At 39.3% G+C, this 15,268-nt stretch overlaps 1 protein-coding gene across 2 annotated transcripts in view; it reads left to right on the top strand.

Annotated features, from left to right (window-relative positions):
• Window positions 1–830: 830 nt before the first annotated feature.
• The window catches only part of Cass4 (Cas scaffold protein family member 4), a 61,502-nt gene continuing 47,064 nt past the window's right edge, over window positions 831–15,268 (top strand). For both annotated transcript variants that reach the window (XM_004858014.3, XM_021238929.2), the window contains exons 1-2: window positions 831–4,492; window positions 14,759–15,067. The gene's annotated coding sequence lies outside the window, so the exon portion shown is untranslated. The remainder of the gene's footprint in view (window positions 4,493–14,758; window positions 15,068–15,268) is intronic.

Below are 15,268 nucleotides of genomic sequence, written 5' to 3'. Positions count from 1 at the left end.
TTCACTTCTGTCTAGGTGAGAGAACCCTGCATTCCTATCTTACATTTGTCCTAGAAAACAACCTCATGATCTAGGTAGGAGTAATAGACCATCATCTGCGATCATTTGATAAAAATGCTATAGGTTAAATGAAAAGTAATTGCTTACAGGAAAATCTGCTTCGCTTATTTTGCATCATTTTAACTCCCTGGTCTAGAAAAGCCATTTTAAGCATTCTTACCATGTTAAAGGGCTTTATCAGATTTCGACAGAACTGTATATTTTGTCCATGGTGAGTGTATACTTACAGTATTGCATCCTGATTCTGTAATATGCATATTTGAACTTGGCCATCTGTGGATACCATTTACATGAGATTAAAAGAAAGCTGTTGAATATGAACAAAGATAACCAGTTCTACCAAGCAAAACCCCACTTTTTTGCCTTCCCTGTTGCTTTCAAAGTATGAAACTAAAGCAGATTTATATTTCTCTAGTAACCACGCTGAGCTCCTGATGCAGGTTCCATTGGATCATCTTTAGTTGTTCATAAAATAATAAAGCCTACTTTTCACAGTTTTTAGACTAGTCCTAGCAATAGCTTTGTAGTCCAAGACTTAACATTTATAAGATATGTATGTTTCCAAAATAGTTTCTTTTTTTTTTCCTTTTAAAAGTCCCGTTAATTATTTTGAGCTAGTGTAAATGCCAAGAATATGGACTTGGTATTCTTACCTTATTATTTGTACCACATAACATCCTAGCATTCAAATGATGAATAATAATCCTATGTGAATGAGAACTTACATGTTATTTTTAAAGTATGTGACTTCTAAAATAAACTTTTTGTATATAATGATAAGCTAGTTTTTTGTTTGTTTGTTGGAGCTTGCTTTGAATACTCCCATGTTTTGACATCAATTCTCAAACTGGTACTTTTAATAGTTTAGAGCTTGTTCTAGAAGTCATGCTTATAGCTGAATAACCTCTTAACTCTGTATCCTTGTTTTCTATTCTTTGAATTTAAAGAATTGAATATAATTCAATTTCTTTGAATCATTTAGAGTAAACTATCTTGTTTTATACTTTGTTTTTTGTTTGTTATAAAGACATGGCGGGAGGTCTGGTCTCATCGATTACTGACTGGGTAAAAAGTCAGGCAAGCCATTTCTCTTCTAGACTATAGCTTTGTTATTATTATTAAAAAGCTTTAGGGGCTGGGGATTTAGCTCAGTGGTTCCGCTGCTTGCCTAGCAAGCACAAGGACCCAAGTTCGATCCCCGGTACCAAAAAAAAAAGCTTTGTCACAAGAATCTCCAATATGTACTTCAACCAGCAAAGATTTTTTATCTTTTAAGTGCATCATGATATAAGCAGATTTCATTGAGAAAAAGGAAAGGTGTTTGCTTTTATGCGGGAGATTTCTATTCCAGAAAATATGGCAAACCAAATATTGTAAGAGCCCTTTGAGTACAAACCTGGGTAATTTATTTTTTAATCTCTAAACAGCTGAGCTAGCAAGAAAGGAAATTCCTGAGAGGCAAAAAAGAAACCAGAAATCCAGAGCAGTAAGAGTGCTGGAGCTGGCAGGTATGCACAGGACACCTGTCAGTTCCTTGTAGCTAGTTGGCTTCTGAGCAGAAGTCAAATCTCTGAGTCTTTGTGGAATCAAAGCCCAGAAGGCCTAGAACTCAAAAGGTGATCCCTTGAAAAATCCTCCCTGCTCAGGCTGGCTTGGGGGTTTGCCAAGAGCGGGAGTGGGTGATGGCACAGGGGAGGCCGAGAATCTGATCCACAAGCTGTTCCTCAGGCAAGTTTGGAACAATTCAAACTACCTAAACTGTTTGCAGAAAACCAAGTAGAAAATTAAAGCCATCAACAAATGAGAGGGACCACAAGAGCCTTGCAGAAGCCAGCAAAAATTCTTTGTGGAAGAATGTATCTTAACCCTAGTCGTCAGATCATTCTCGGTAGCCCTCTAGGATCATGAGTCCACACATGTATGTGGAAACAAGCTGCCTTCACGAGAATCAGTTAGAATAAGGAACAGAATCAGACTTGGCAGACTTAGGGGAATTAACCAGTGCAGAATATATAAATATGTAGAATCTTTTCCCAATAAATCAAGGCTTCTCATTTTTATTTTCTTCCCATATGTAAATTTTATTTAAAAAATTTTCTTAGTGTATGTTTGCAGTACATAATGATTGCATTCATTGTAGGAATTTGTACATGTACATAACATCTCAATTCTTTTATTTTCCCTTCCCTCCACTCCTGTTAATTTTCTTTTTTTGCCAGCATCAGATTTAATTATTTACGTCTTTATCAAGTTGAATATCATAAACAGATTAACAGCCATACTAGCAGACCAAAAAACATAAAAAACACATAAGACAATTATACTAAATCAAGGTATACTTTTAGATACATTGGCCATACTGGATTATAATAAATTTTTTTCTTTTTTCTATTGTCTTTCATTTTGCACTTTATATTCCGTTTTTCATATAAGAGAAATCATGAGATATTTAAGCTTGTGTGTCTTAATGGATTTTTTTAATATTATGGTCTCAATGTGCACCTATTTTCCTACAAATAACTTAAGTTTATCCTTTATGGCAGAGCAGTGCTCCATTGTGTATAAATTCCACATTTTCTTTATCCATCTGTTGATGGATATATATATATATATGGAATAGCTGGGTCAAATGGAATTGCTAGCTTTTATTTTTTCAGGAATCTCCATACTGATTTCCATAGTGATTGTACCAGTTTACACTCCCACCAGTAAGGTAGAAGAAGTGTTCCTTTTTCCATACAACCTGTCCAGCATTTGTTTTTATTTGATTTCTTAATGATAGTCATTGTTTCTGGAGTGAGATGGAATCTCAGTGTTGTTTCAATTTGCATTTCTCAAACGGCTAGAGATGATGAACAATTTTTTAATGTATTCATTGACTATTTGTACTTCATCTGCAAAGTGTCTGTTCATTTTAGATGTCTGTTTTTTGATTGGGTCTTTAAATTTGGGAGCATCTAATTTTTTTGAGTTTTTATATATTCCAGATATTAGTTTCCATTGCTGTGCAAAAGCTTTTGAATTTGATATTATTCCATTTGTTGACTCTTGTTATTACAGTTGTACCTTGGTTCCTGAACACTTTTGTTTGCAAACAATTTAGTTCACAAACAGAAGTATTTGGAAAAATTTTGTTTCTGTTTGCACACTCTGCATCAGGTGACAAACATGACCTCAGCCATCTTTCCCACACAAACAGAAATGTGGCCATCATTTCCAATTTTTAGAACAAATTAAGTTTGTTAATTGATGTACCACTGTATGTCTTGTACAACCAGGGTTCTATTCAATCTTTGGATACAACTACATACAAGAATTTCCACATACAAGAATTTTACCAATTTTGTCTCCCAGCACATTATTTGTTTTAAAAATTAGGTCTTTGATCAATTTTGATTTTAGTTTGGAACATGTTGAGAGATATGTGTCTAAATTCAATCTGTGGCATGTGGATAGCCAGTTTTTCCAGTTCCATTTGTTAAAGAGGCTGTCTTTTCACCAGAGAAAGTATTTGGCCACTTTGTCAAAGACAAGGTAGCCAAGTGTGCCTTTTTTCTGTTCCTCTACTCTGTTCCATTGAGCTATAAGTCTGTTTTGTTTCTTTGATTTGTTTTGGCCAATACCATGCTGTTTTTGTCAATGTAGCTTTGTAGTATAATTTAAAGTCCTGGATTGTGATGCCCCCTCCCTTTCCCTTATTGCCCAGAATTGCCTTTGCTGTTCTAGGTCTTCTGGTTCCATATGAAATTTAGGTTTGCTTTCTCTAATTCTGTGAGTTATGCTATTGGTATTTTGATTGGAATTGCATTAAATCTCTATAACAGTTTTGGAAGTATGGCCATTTTGACTATATTGATTCTACCTATCAAGGAGCAAGAGATATCTTTCCATTTTCTGATGTCCTCTTTTTTCAGAGTACTGTGGTATGTATGGGAAACTAAACATAAGAATTGCGGCCCAGTTAAACTTCCCTGTGGACATGAAGGAGGGAACAGCTAGCTGGTCCTCCTTTGGAAATGTGCCGGCGTGCTAGCACATAGCAAGTTCCAGAGAAGAAGTCAGCAACAGCTGAGGTCTAGTTTAGAGAAATACTTACCTGGGTACACTTTCCGAATAATGAGAAACAGATGAATTTTCCATTAACCTAACTGCTGCTCCTTTGCCTAAGTTGAATAAAAGTGAGGTGAGCCAGATGTGCAGGGCTCTTTGTCCACTTGAGGCAAGAGCCCCCTGGGCCCTCTTTCAAAATTATCTCTGTCTTGTCTTTAATCTCATTTTGCCCCCTCTGGTTAGGCATTCCTGGTAGGCTGGATTCCTGCAAGTGGTGCCTGAGCAGGGAACTGACCAGGGAAGATTCACCAGGGAGGAAGGAGTAGTGAATCACCAACGGAGTTCTGCAGTGGAGATGAGCCAGCTGGCAAAGAAATGAAAAGTAAGTGCACAGGAAAAACTTCCTGAACCAGGGTAATGGGTTAGAATTTGTCAGTTGGAGAATGTTATGTCCATTTATTTAAAATGTTGTTGTACCTGTCTGGTGCTCAAGTTAGTACCCAATCACTTTCTCATGTTACAAGATGTTATCAAAATAACCCTTGGAGGGCCGGGGATTTAGCTCAGTGGTTCCGCTGCTTGCCTCAAAAGCATAAGGACCAGAGTTCGATCCCAGGTACCAAAAAAAAAAATAATAACCCTTGGTTCCCTCAGATTGGCACATTGGATGTAGAAAATTGGAATTGAGTAGGAGAAAATTTAAAACATGCTCATACCCAGGGCTCTGTTACATATCCTGAAACTTTCTCTGCTTGGAGCTTGGTCCATGGAGTTCTTTGTCCTTTAACTACAGGGAAACAGCCCACATCTAATGTGCCCTCTGGAGGAGATAAAAATGAGGGTGAAGAGACTTGGCCCCTCCTCTTCCTCCTTCCCTTCCATCTGTAGTCGATACAGAAGTAATGTCTCCTCGGCTGCACTTAATGGAGAGCCCCTTGGGACATGTGCATTTCCAGCTAATATTCATCCTGCCCATAACAATCTACAACAGAATATTCATGAGCATCATCCTCTGAAGTATAAGTTGCTTAAAGAATTAAAATCCAGTGTTGTGAACAGTGGGGTTCAAGGACCTTTTATGTTGGGCTTGTTCGAATATCCTAGGAGCTTTGCACTTGGCTAGGTCCTGCCTTTCTGCAAGACAATATCTAAATTCCCATGTTAATCTTCAGAATTAGCAGCTGAACAAGTGTGACAGAATCGAGTAGCAGGACATTCTGAGATTACTGAAGATATGCTATTAGGAACAAGTCCATACTCAGATCTAATGCAACAGTTAACCCTTCCAGACCAGGATTATCAGCAGATGGCTCTTATGATGAAACGATCTTGGGCAACCATTCCTGAGGCAGGTACTCCCACTCAGTCCTTGTTCTACATTCTTCAGGACTTGTGAGAGCCTTATGCCCAGTTCTTAGCTTGGTTACAAGAAGTGGTCTGATGACAGATACCACATGCCCAAGTGGTGGGGATTATTGTATTACAGCTGGCTTTTGAGAATGCTAGTAAGGGGCGGGGGATTTAGCTCAGTGGTTACGGTGCCTGCCTCACAAGCACAAGGTCCCAAGTTCAATCTCCGGTACCAAAAAAAAAAAAAAGAGAGAGAGAGAATGCTAATAAGGATTGCAAACAAGGATTAGGGCCCATCTGAGCTACTAAAACCTTGGGAATTATTTAAAGGCATGCCAAGATGTAGGTACTGAAAGCTGTAAGTCTTCTGTGTTTACTCAACCTATGCTTAGTTTAAGCAAAAAAAAAAAATCCTTTTCTTCAAAAATACAGTGTTTTAATTGTGGTAAGACAGGGCATATTTGTAAACAATGTACCCAACCCAGACCGAAAAAGGTGCAGCCGTCCCTACCCCGGAAGGGAAAGCACCAGGCTTTAGGTGTCAGAAAGGAAATCACTGGGCTAATCAGTGTTCTAAATATCACAAAGATGGCACCCCACTGATGGGAAACTGGATGTGAACAAACAGTGGGAGCATTTCCAGTACAGGCTTACATCCCCAATCCTCAGTGAGTCTCTGGAGGAATATTGAATCCCTTACCAACAGAACCCCAGAAAGCACAGGATTCCACCTTCAGCTGCTGAATGGGTGACCTTGATTGGTGGAGATAAGCCTGGTAAAATTCCCAAGAGAATCTGGGGGACCCCTCCCCTTAGGAACTGTGGAACTGGGCCGGGGATTTAGCTCAGTGGTTCCGACACCTGCCTCCCAAGCGCAAGGTCCCGAGTTCAATCCCCAGTACCAAAAAAAAATTAAAATTAAAAAAGAGGGGGGCATACAGGAACTGTGGGGCTGGTCTTCGGAAAAAATAGGTTAAATATACAGGGTATTGAGATACTTCCTAGGGTTATTGATTGAGACTATTGGGGGGAAATTCGGGTTGTGGTTCACATGCTGTCTGAGTTTTTGAACCAGATTATATTGCCCAATTGACTCTTTTACCTGTTGTCAAAACTAGAACTGCTAGTCAAAAACAGATCCAAGGGACTAAAAGATTTAGCAGTACCTCCCATAAGAAGGTATTCTTCACTCAAAATATCACAGGCCAATAGCCCATGAATACTAAATTAAAATTAAAGGAAAATTTTCAGGGATTAATGGATATGGGTGCAGATGTCTCAGTGATGTCTTCATCTCAGTGGCCACCCACCTGGCCCACCCAGGCATCAGCCACCTCTCTGATGGGGCTCAGGTCACCCAGGCAGTCTATGCAGTGCTACACATCCGCCTTATGTAGGACCTGATAGCTTTAAGAGAGTCTTTCAGCCATTCATCGCAGGGACCCCAGTTAATCTGTGAGGCAGGGATCTGCTGAAAGAATGACAGGTTCCAATTACTAATGAGGCAACCCCACCTGTTTATAGAATGATGCAAAATATGGGCTATGTTCCAGGACAAAGACTGGGGAAAAAAAATCAACAGGGCAATCCCGAACCATAGAAGTCTATCAGAGGAATGGAAGGGAGGGTCTTGGCTATGAGATAAATTTTTAATACAGGTCATTGTGGCTTCTCCCCATCTAAAGACTGCTCTTCCATTAAAATGGAAGACTGGTGCTGCTGTTTGGGTGGATCAGTGGCCCCTACAGAAGCAGAAGCTCATTCACTTATGAGCATTCATAGAGGAGCAGTTAAAAGCGGAACATATTGAGCCTTCCACTAGCTCCTGGAATACTCCTATATTTTTGTTATACCACAAAAAAAAAAATCGGGAAAGTGGGAGCTGATCCAGGATTTGAGAGCAATTAATGTATTTACTCTATGGGCACGCTGCATCCTAGACTTCCCTCTCCTATTGCAGTTCCACAGGACTGGCCTGTGGTAGTTATTGATCTATGGTAGTTATTGCTTTTTTACTAACCCCTAAGTCCACAAGACCAACTCCACTTTTTCTGTTCCTACCACTAACTTTGCTGAGTGCATGTGCTGATATCAGTGAACTGTTTTGGGGATAATGAATAGCCCCAGCTGCTTGTGTCAGCATTTTGTTGGTCTAATAGGCTTTAGATCCTATTAGAAAAAAAAATTTCCCCAGGCTTATATAATACATTAGATGGATGATATGTTGCTTGCTGCCAATTCTTGACAAAAACTCACCTTTCTTTTTGCAAAACCCTAACAGACTTTGAGACAATATGGGTTATGCATAACCCCAGAGAAGGTTCAGACTACTTCCCTCTATAGTTACTTAGGAACTCTGGTAATAGAAAGAGCAGTTCAAGTCCAGAAATTAACATTAAGAAGAGACTCATTACAAACCTTAAATGATTTCCAAAAATTATTCAAGGACATTAATTGGATTCACCCAAAATTGGAAATACCTGCATATCAGTTAAACAATCTATATAAAATACTACAAGGAAATCCATATTTGAATTCTCCCTTTACCCTCACACATGAAGCCCTTAAAGAGCTCCAGATAACAGAAACAGTTTCGGCAAATAGAAAGGTGTTTTGAATTAGTCTAACTGTGCCTCTTATGCTGATCATATTACCCACTCCTCACTCTCGCACTGGACTTCTTAGTCAAGTGGTGGGCAATAAATCCCAACCTATTGAATGGCTTTATCTCCCTAACCAGCTTACTAAAAGTCTTCAGATCTACACAGAAAAAATGACTAAACTAATTCAGCAGGCTCACCACTGCAGTATACAGCTTTTAGGATTCCATCCCAATCAGATCGCTGCCTATTGATCTTGCACAACATACTCATTTATTACAAATTTCCCTGGTCTGGCAGATAGCCTTTGCTGGTTATATAGGGTTAGTCATAACCATTATCCTTGCAAGAAGCTTATACAGTTATATTGCCATTATTCATTTACCTCACCTAGATATACTCAGACAATTCCAATCCACATGTTCCTCTTCCATGGACTGATTGTAGAGAGAATTTAGGTCAAGTCCAGCTGATAAATGAAAATGCTGAAATAAGTGATTGGAACCCCCATGACCACCTAGATGGTTGGTGTAATAATCATTCTGAATGGCATACTTTAAGGTGGCACTGATATCATTCTTTCAAGGGACAATGAAATCATTTAGCTATGCATTCAGATATGCAGCCACATCTTGTCTGGCATGGCACTGGGTTTAGCCCCCAGCTCCTTGACTGAAAATGAGCTGATGTTTTGGGCCTTTTCAAAAGTCCTTGTGGAAGATGGATCTGCCCTTTAGTATGGGCAGGTATAGAAAGGCAGTTTAATACATTTTAATAATACTACTAGCGTATTCTTGACCCTTAATAGCACTACCACCTTCAAGGTATGTGTTTATAACCCTTATGTGTTTCTTTATGGATCTGTCCAATCAGGGACTACTAATGTTACTTGCACTAATTGCATACTAACACATGATTTACTTCATTCCCCTATAAATCATACAATTCCAATTTTAGGAAGAATGTCTAGGGTATGGGTTCTTGTTAACTGAACCCTGGGCAGATACACTCATTCTTCATGTTATCCAATCTTTGTTTCATCATCTGATACACCATAGTAAATGGATGCATGGGGTGTTAATAGGAGGCACTGTCTCCTTGGTATTACTAATCTCTAGTGTTACTGTTCCCTCTATTGCTTTGACCAGTAGTATACAAACAGTACATTTTATCAGTAACTGGACTGGCACGGCTGATTGAGCCTGGGGGTTGCAGTGACCTATTGATGCCACATTGTGGTCTGAAGTTAGCATCCTAGAGTCCACTGTGATGTGGTTAGGGAATCAGATAAAGAGTTTGCAGCTACAGCAGTCTCCACTGTCATTTCAACATTACTAGGTTCTGTATTACTCCTTCAAAGTATAGTAAATCCACACACCGTTAGGAGGTTATAAAAAGTTACCTACAAGGAGCCCTAGATACTAACCTTACATATGATATAGAAAATCTATAAAAGGAGGTTTTGTCTATGTCCTGACAAACTGAGGATTTTGATAAGAAAGTACAAGAACAGGACCAATTTGCACAAACATTGGATCAACTTAATCCTTGAAGTTACATGAAGGCTCATCTAGGCATGTATATAAGATTGATGGGATTCTTAATTATTTCTCTTATTGTTTTATTCATAGTCTGCCACCTTGGGAGAAGAACCCAACAACATATGAAACAGGCGCAACTGCGCTTGGCTTTGTCCCAGCTCCTGCTATTACAAAAAAAGGCAGGGGGAGATGTGGAGAACTAGACATAAAGATTGCGGCCCAGTTGACCTTCCCTGTGGACATGAAGGAGGGAACAGCTAGCTGGTCCTCCTTTGGAAATGTGCCGGCGTGCTAGCACATAGCAAGTTCCAGAGAAGAAGTCAGCAACAGCTGAGGTCTAGTTTAGAGAAATACTTACCTGGGTACACTTTCCAAATAATGAGAAACAGATGAATTTTCCATTAACCTAACTGCTTGCTCCTTTGCCTAAGTTGAATAAAAGTGAAGTGAGCCAGACGCTCAAGGCTCTTTGTCCACTAGAGGCAAAAGCCCCTGGCCCTCAAAATTATCTCTGTCTTGTCTTTAATCTCATTTTGCCCCCTCTGGGTAGGCATTCCTAGCAAGCTGGTTTTCTGTACTGTAGTTAATTCCTAAGTGTTTCATTTTTCTTGATACAGGGCCAGGGATTTAGCTCAGTGGTTTGGCTGCCTGCCTCATTTTTCTTGATGCTATCATGAAAGGTATTGTTTCCCTAATTTCTGTCTTGGTGAGATTATTATTGGTGTACCTGAATACTATTGATTTTTGAGTGTTGATGTTATGTCTTGCTACACTGCTGAATTTGGTTATTAATCTAGAAATCTTTTGGTGGAGTTTTTGGGACCTTCTATGTAGAGGATCATGTCATCTGTCAATAATGATAATTTGGGCCAGGAATTTAGCTCAGTGGTTCCGGTGCCTGCCTGGCAAGCGCAAGGTCCTGAGTTCGATCCCTGGTACCAAAAAAAAAAAAAAAAAAAAGATAATTTCTCTTTTATCTTTTTCCTTTTCTATATATATATATATATCCCTTTTATTTCTTTATCTGGCCTGATTACTCTGGCTAATAGTTTGAAAATGATATTAAACAGGAGAGGTGATAATGGGCATCTTTGTCTTGTTCCTGATTTTAGAGAGAAAGGTTTTAGCTTCTCCCCATTTGTTATGTTTTTGGTGGTAGACTTGTCATATATGGCTTTTATCCAACTGCGATGAAGTCCTTCTATACTGTTTTTCTGATGTGGGCATTCACGGCTATGAACTTCCCTCTTAGGACTGATTTCATTGTGTCCCATAGGTTCTGGTGGGTCCTGCTGGCATTACTGTTTCATTGCATTAACTGTCTAATTTCTTCCTTAATTTCATCTGTGACCTCTTGATTATTCAAATATTACCAAATTTCCAAGTGTCTGCATAATTTCTGTGGGGGGTTTTTGCCATTGATTTCTAGTTTCATTGCACTATGATATTGATAATACGCATTGAATAATTTCAATTCTTTTGCCTTTACTTGAGCATGCTTTATGGGCTAGTATGTGGTCTATTTTGGACAAAGAGCCATGGTCTGCTGCAAAGAATGTATATGTATTCTTTTGTGTGTGGAATACTGTTGGTATCTCTTAAGTCCATCTGTTTAAAGGTTTGGTTCAACTCCGATATTTCTTTATCAATTTTTGTCTAGTTGATCTGCCCATTTGTGACAGTAGGTGTTGAAGTCCCCCATATTGGTCTTTATCTCATTTTTTATGTTCACTATTGTTTGTTTTATGAAATTGAGTATGCCAGTATTTGGTGAGTGTATGTTTGTAATTACAATATCTTGCCATTGAATTGTTCTCTTAACCAATATGCAGTGACCTTCTTTGTCTATTCTGATCAGTTTTGGCTTGAAATTCACTTTGTCTGAAATTAGGAGAGCCACTTCTGCTTTTTTCTGGGTCCTCTTTGCATGGAATAATGTTTACCATCCTTTTATTTTTAATGTATGAATTTCTTTTTGAATTAAATTTGTTTCTTTTATACTGCATATCATTAGGTTTTGTTTCCTGATCCATTCTGCCAGTTTGTGTCTTTTGATCAGGGAATTGAGACCATTCACACTGAGAGTTATTACTGACAGGTATTGGCTTATTCTGTCATTACATTATTTTCCTGTTGCTAATTTTTCTTTTTGCTTTTGCTCAGCTGCTCAGTCTGTTTGATGTATTTATTCTTTTTTCTTTCTTTCTTTTTTGCGGTACCTGGGATTGAACTCAGGACCTTGCACTTGCGAGACAGGCATGCTGCCACTAAGCTAAATCCCCAACCCCAATCGTTTTTTTTTTTGGTACCAGGGATTGAACTTGGGACCTTGTGCTTGCAAGGCAGGTGGCAGAACCACTGAGCTAAATCCCCAGCCCTCCAACCCAATCCTTTTTGACTTATTGGTATTGTTAGCTTCAAAGTCCCCCCCCCCTTTGGTACCGGAGATCCAACTCAGGATCTTGTACTTGCGAGGCAGGAAGTGGAACCACTGAGCTAAATACTGGGCCCCTCAAGGTTCTCTTTTAAAATATTCTTGAAAATTTTTTGTAATAGTAGTTTGGTAGTCATGAATTTCTTGAGATGCTTCTTGTCATGGAAATACCATATTTCTCCATCAGTTTTGAAGGAAAGTTTTGCAGGATACGTAAGTCAGAGCTGGAAGTTGTTATCTTTTAGGGCTTGAAACACTTGGCTCCAAGCCCTCCTGACCTTTAAAGTTTGTGTTGAAAAGTCTATTGTAATTCTAATATGCTTACCTTTCTATGATTCTTTGCCTTTCTCTAACAGCTTTTAAGAGTTTTGTCCCTGTGATGGACTTTTGGTACTTTTGAGTACAGTGTGACCCAAAGGTTCTCTTTTGGTCATGGCTATTTAGAGTTCTATATGCCTCACTTATCTGTATATTTTTTCCCTATGTTTGGGGAGTCTTCTGCCATTGTTTCTGTGAACTGGTTTTTTTAAGTCATCTGTGTTGTCTTCTGATTTTTCATTTATTCCAATCATTCTTAGATTTCTCATCTTTGCATCATCTAGGGGCTGTTGGATCCATTTTTCATGCTCCCTTGTTGCTTTTAAGATGTCTTTGTGTAGTTGTTCTTTGAAGGTGTCATTGTTTTCTAGTTCTGAAATTCTGAACACTGGTCATTTCTACTACCCATATTTTCTTTTTTTCCAGTATCGGGGATTGAACTCAGGACCTTGCACTTGCCAGACAGGCACAACACCGTTGAGTTACATCCCCAGCCCTCTCCATACTTTCAATATAATTTTTTTTTTTTGGTGCTGGAGATCAAACTCGGGTGCTTGTGCTTGCGAGGCAGGCAGCAGAACCACTGAGCTAAATCCCCAGCCTCCAGTATAATTTTTAATCTCTTGAATTTCTGACTGAAACATTTTCATGGACTTTTTTTTTTTTTTTTGCTAAATTGGTCATTCTTGTTTTGTATCATTTTGTTTAGTTCATCTAGCCTTTAATTAGAGTCTTCTAAAAGTTCCTGGATCATTTTGGTCATTACTTCCATTATCTGTTTAGCTATGTCTTCTGTGATCCTCCTGAGTAACTTTTTGGTATATTTTCCATCCTCCTGCTATCCTTTCAAGTAATTTGGTTGTGTGGCTTATGCTACTCAGCCCTGCAGTGCCCTCTGGATTGGCTTCTAAGGAGTTGGGAGTTTTGGGAGGCACTTTGGTGCCTTATCGTCTCAAAATTCTATTGTTTATTTGTTTTATTTTGCCCTGTGGTTTGTGGATGCTTATAGTATAAAGACTTTTTTGCTAGTACAGGGATGTCTTTAGTTAGTCACTTTGCAGTAGGATACTTAGGACATTGTTCGCTATAGTCCTTAGCCTTAGCTCCAAAATCTGACCCCCTTGGTTAATTTAAGACAGAAAATGCAGTGTAATTAAGTCAACACCAAGTTCTCAGGGAATGTCCTGTAGTATTGTTTATGTCACAAAGACAGTGTGAGTGTTGGCTTACAGAGAAACAGCAGCAATTATGTCATCTAATAATATCAAGCAAATCAGCTCGAGTAGTATTGTACAAGACAGCTTGGATGTTAGCATACTATAAGAACCAATTACCGTAATACCTCAATTCACAAACGCTTCTGTTCACAAATAATTCAATTCTCAAAAAAAAGGATTCAACAAAATTTTGCTTCCATTCACAAACTCCACATCATGTGACAAATACAGCCACACCCGTCTTCCCCACACAAACACAAATCCAGCCATCTTCCTCAAATTCATAAAACAAATTTAAGTTCATGGACCAAGATACCACACTGTATGTACCATTCTTAATTGCACTTGATCTTAGCCAAAAGGCTGAGAAACGATGTACCAATCTTAATTGTAGAAAAGAAATTTACAATTATAGTGTAAACATGAAGACAACCCAGGTATTGACATAGCTAATATGTACTGAATAAACAGCTGTAGCTCTGCTAATGATGGAAAAGAACTCAACAGTGACTTTCTTTTTTCAACAGTGATTTCACAGAGTTAACTATCTAAAGATTAAAGCTTCTTGTGGTCCTTATCTGCCTTCAACTTGTGGGTGTCTTCATAAGAATCCACTTGTTTTTTAACATATTCCCCTTCACCTTCAGGTATAGGGTATAATACATGTGGTAGTCAGTCTTCTTAGATTCATGGTATCTCTGGAGCAAACTATGCAGACCCCATAACCTCTTTATCCAAGTGGCCTTCTCTGGCATCCAAGCAGTGAACATATGTTCTCAGTTACCTATGCCCATATGCCTGCCTGTCATAGTGTGTGACCGTGGCAGTGCAGAGGATGAAAAGATTACTCAGAGATGAGACTTGGTCTGAACACCAAGAGGCCCAGAGGGGCTATCTCAGCCAAGAGTGCTCAGCATTAGAGAGACTCCCAAGAGTAGCACCAAAGCCAAGAACTCCCTGGCTTTTATTTAGAATATCAGTGTAGGAGAAAAAAACTGAAGAAAAACAGTTTGGCCAAGGAGCTGTCTGAAGGGTAGGCAGTTTGTTGGGGAAAGCTGAAGGACAACAGCCAGATGCAACATGCCTCACTAATCTAAACTTGTTGTTTTCCCATGTGCTTTTGCCCCACACATTCCTTCACAGTTTACCCATTCACTCCTCAAGAGCCTGTGTGTTTTTTCCCTTCAGTTTAATCATCCACTCTTCTGCCAAGTCCCCCACACCTGCCTTTCCAGCCATCACGTGTTTTTCTGGCATCACATCTGGGAATGGACAGTCACAGCCTTGCAGATGATCAGCTCACCTGACAAGAACTGGTACTGCAGTCGCACTGGGACCCAACCGGACCTTTTTGCTGCAGCAGAGGACACTGGAGGCAGGCCTCTTCTGAAGCCTGAGCATGCTCGCGGCTGTGGCCACTGCAGCGAAAGGCAGTATGTACGATATGTTTAAAGAGCAAAAACAGGGTGACCAAAATGAGACCGAGGATCAACAGATGTGAGTAAAACTTAAAGCGATACTAATTCAGCAAATCTACAGCTTTCGTGTTTAATGCTTCTGGCCTTTTTCTGGAGCTTTCCTCCTTTGCCTTCCTACTGTCTTAGTGCTTGTTTTACTCCTTTGACTCCTCACCACTTTCCATCAGACACGTACACACACACACACGCACACATAGGTATGCGTGCGCACACATGTGCA

The sequence above is a fragment of the Heterocephalus glaber genome, unplaced genomic scaffold (assembly GCF_053883595.1).
Source record: "Heterocephalus glaber isolate CG9 unplaced genomic scaffold, H.glaber_assembly_v1.0 deba00001673, whole genome shotgun sequence".
In the NCBI taxonomy this organism is placed as follows: domain Eukaryota; kingdom Metazoa; phylum Chordata; class Mammalia; order Rodentia; family Bathyergidae; genus Heterocephalus; species Heterocephalus glaber.
Note: the sequence above shows the minus strand (reverse complement) of the source record. Positions and strands in the feature narration are given on the sequence as shown.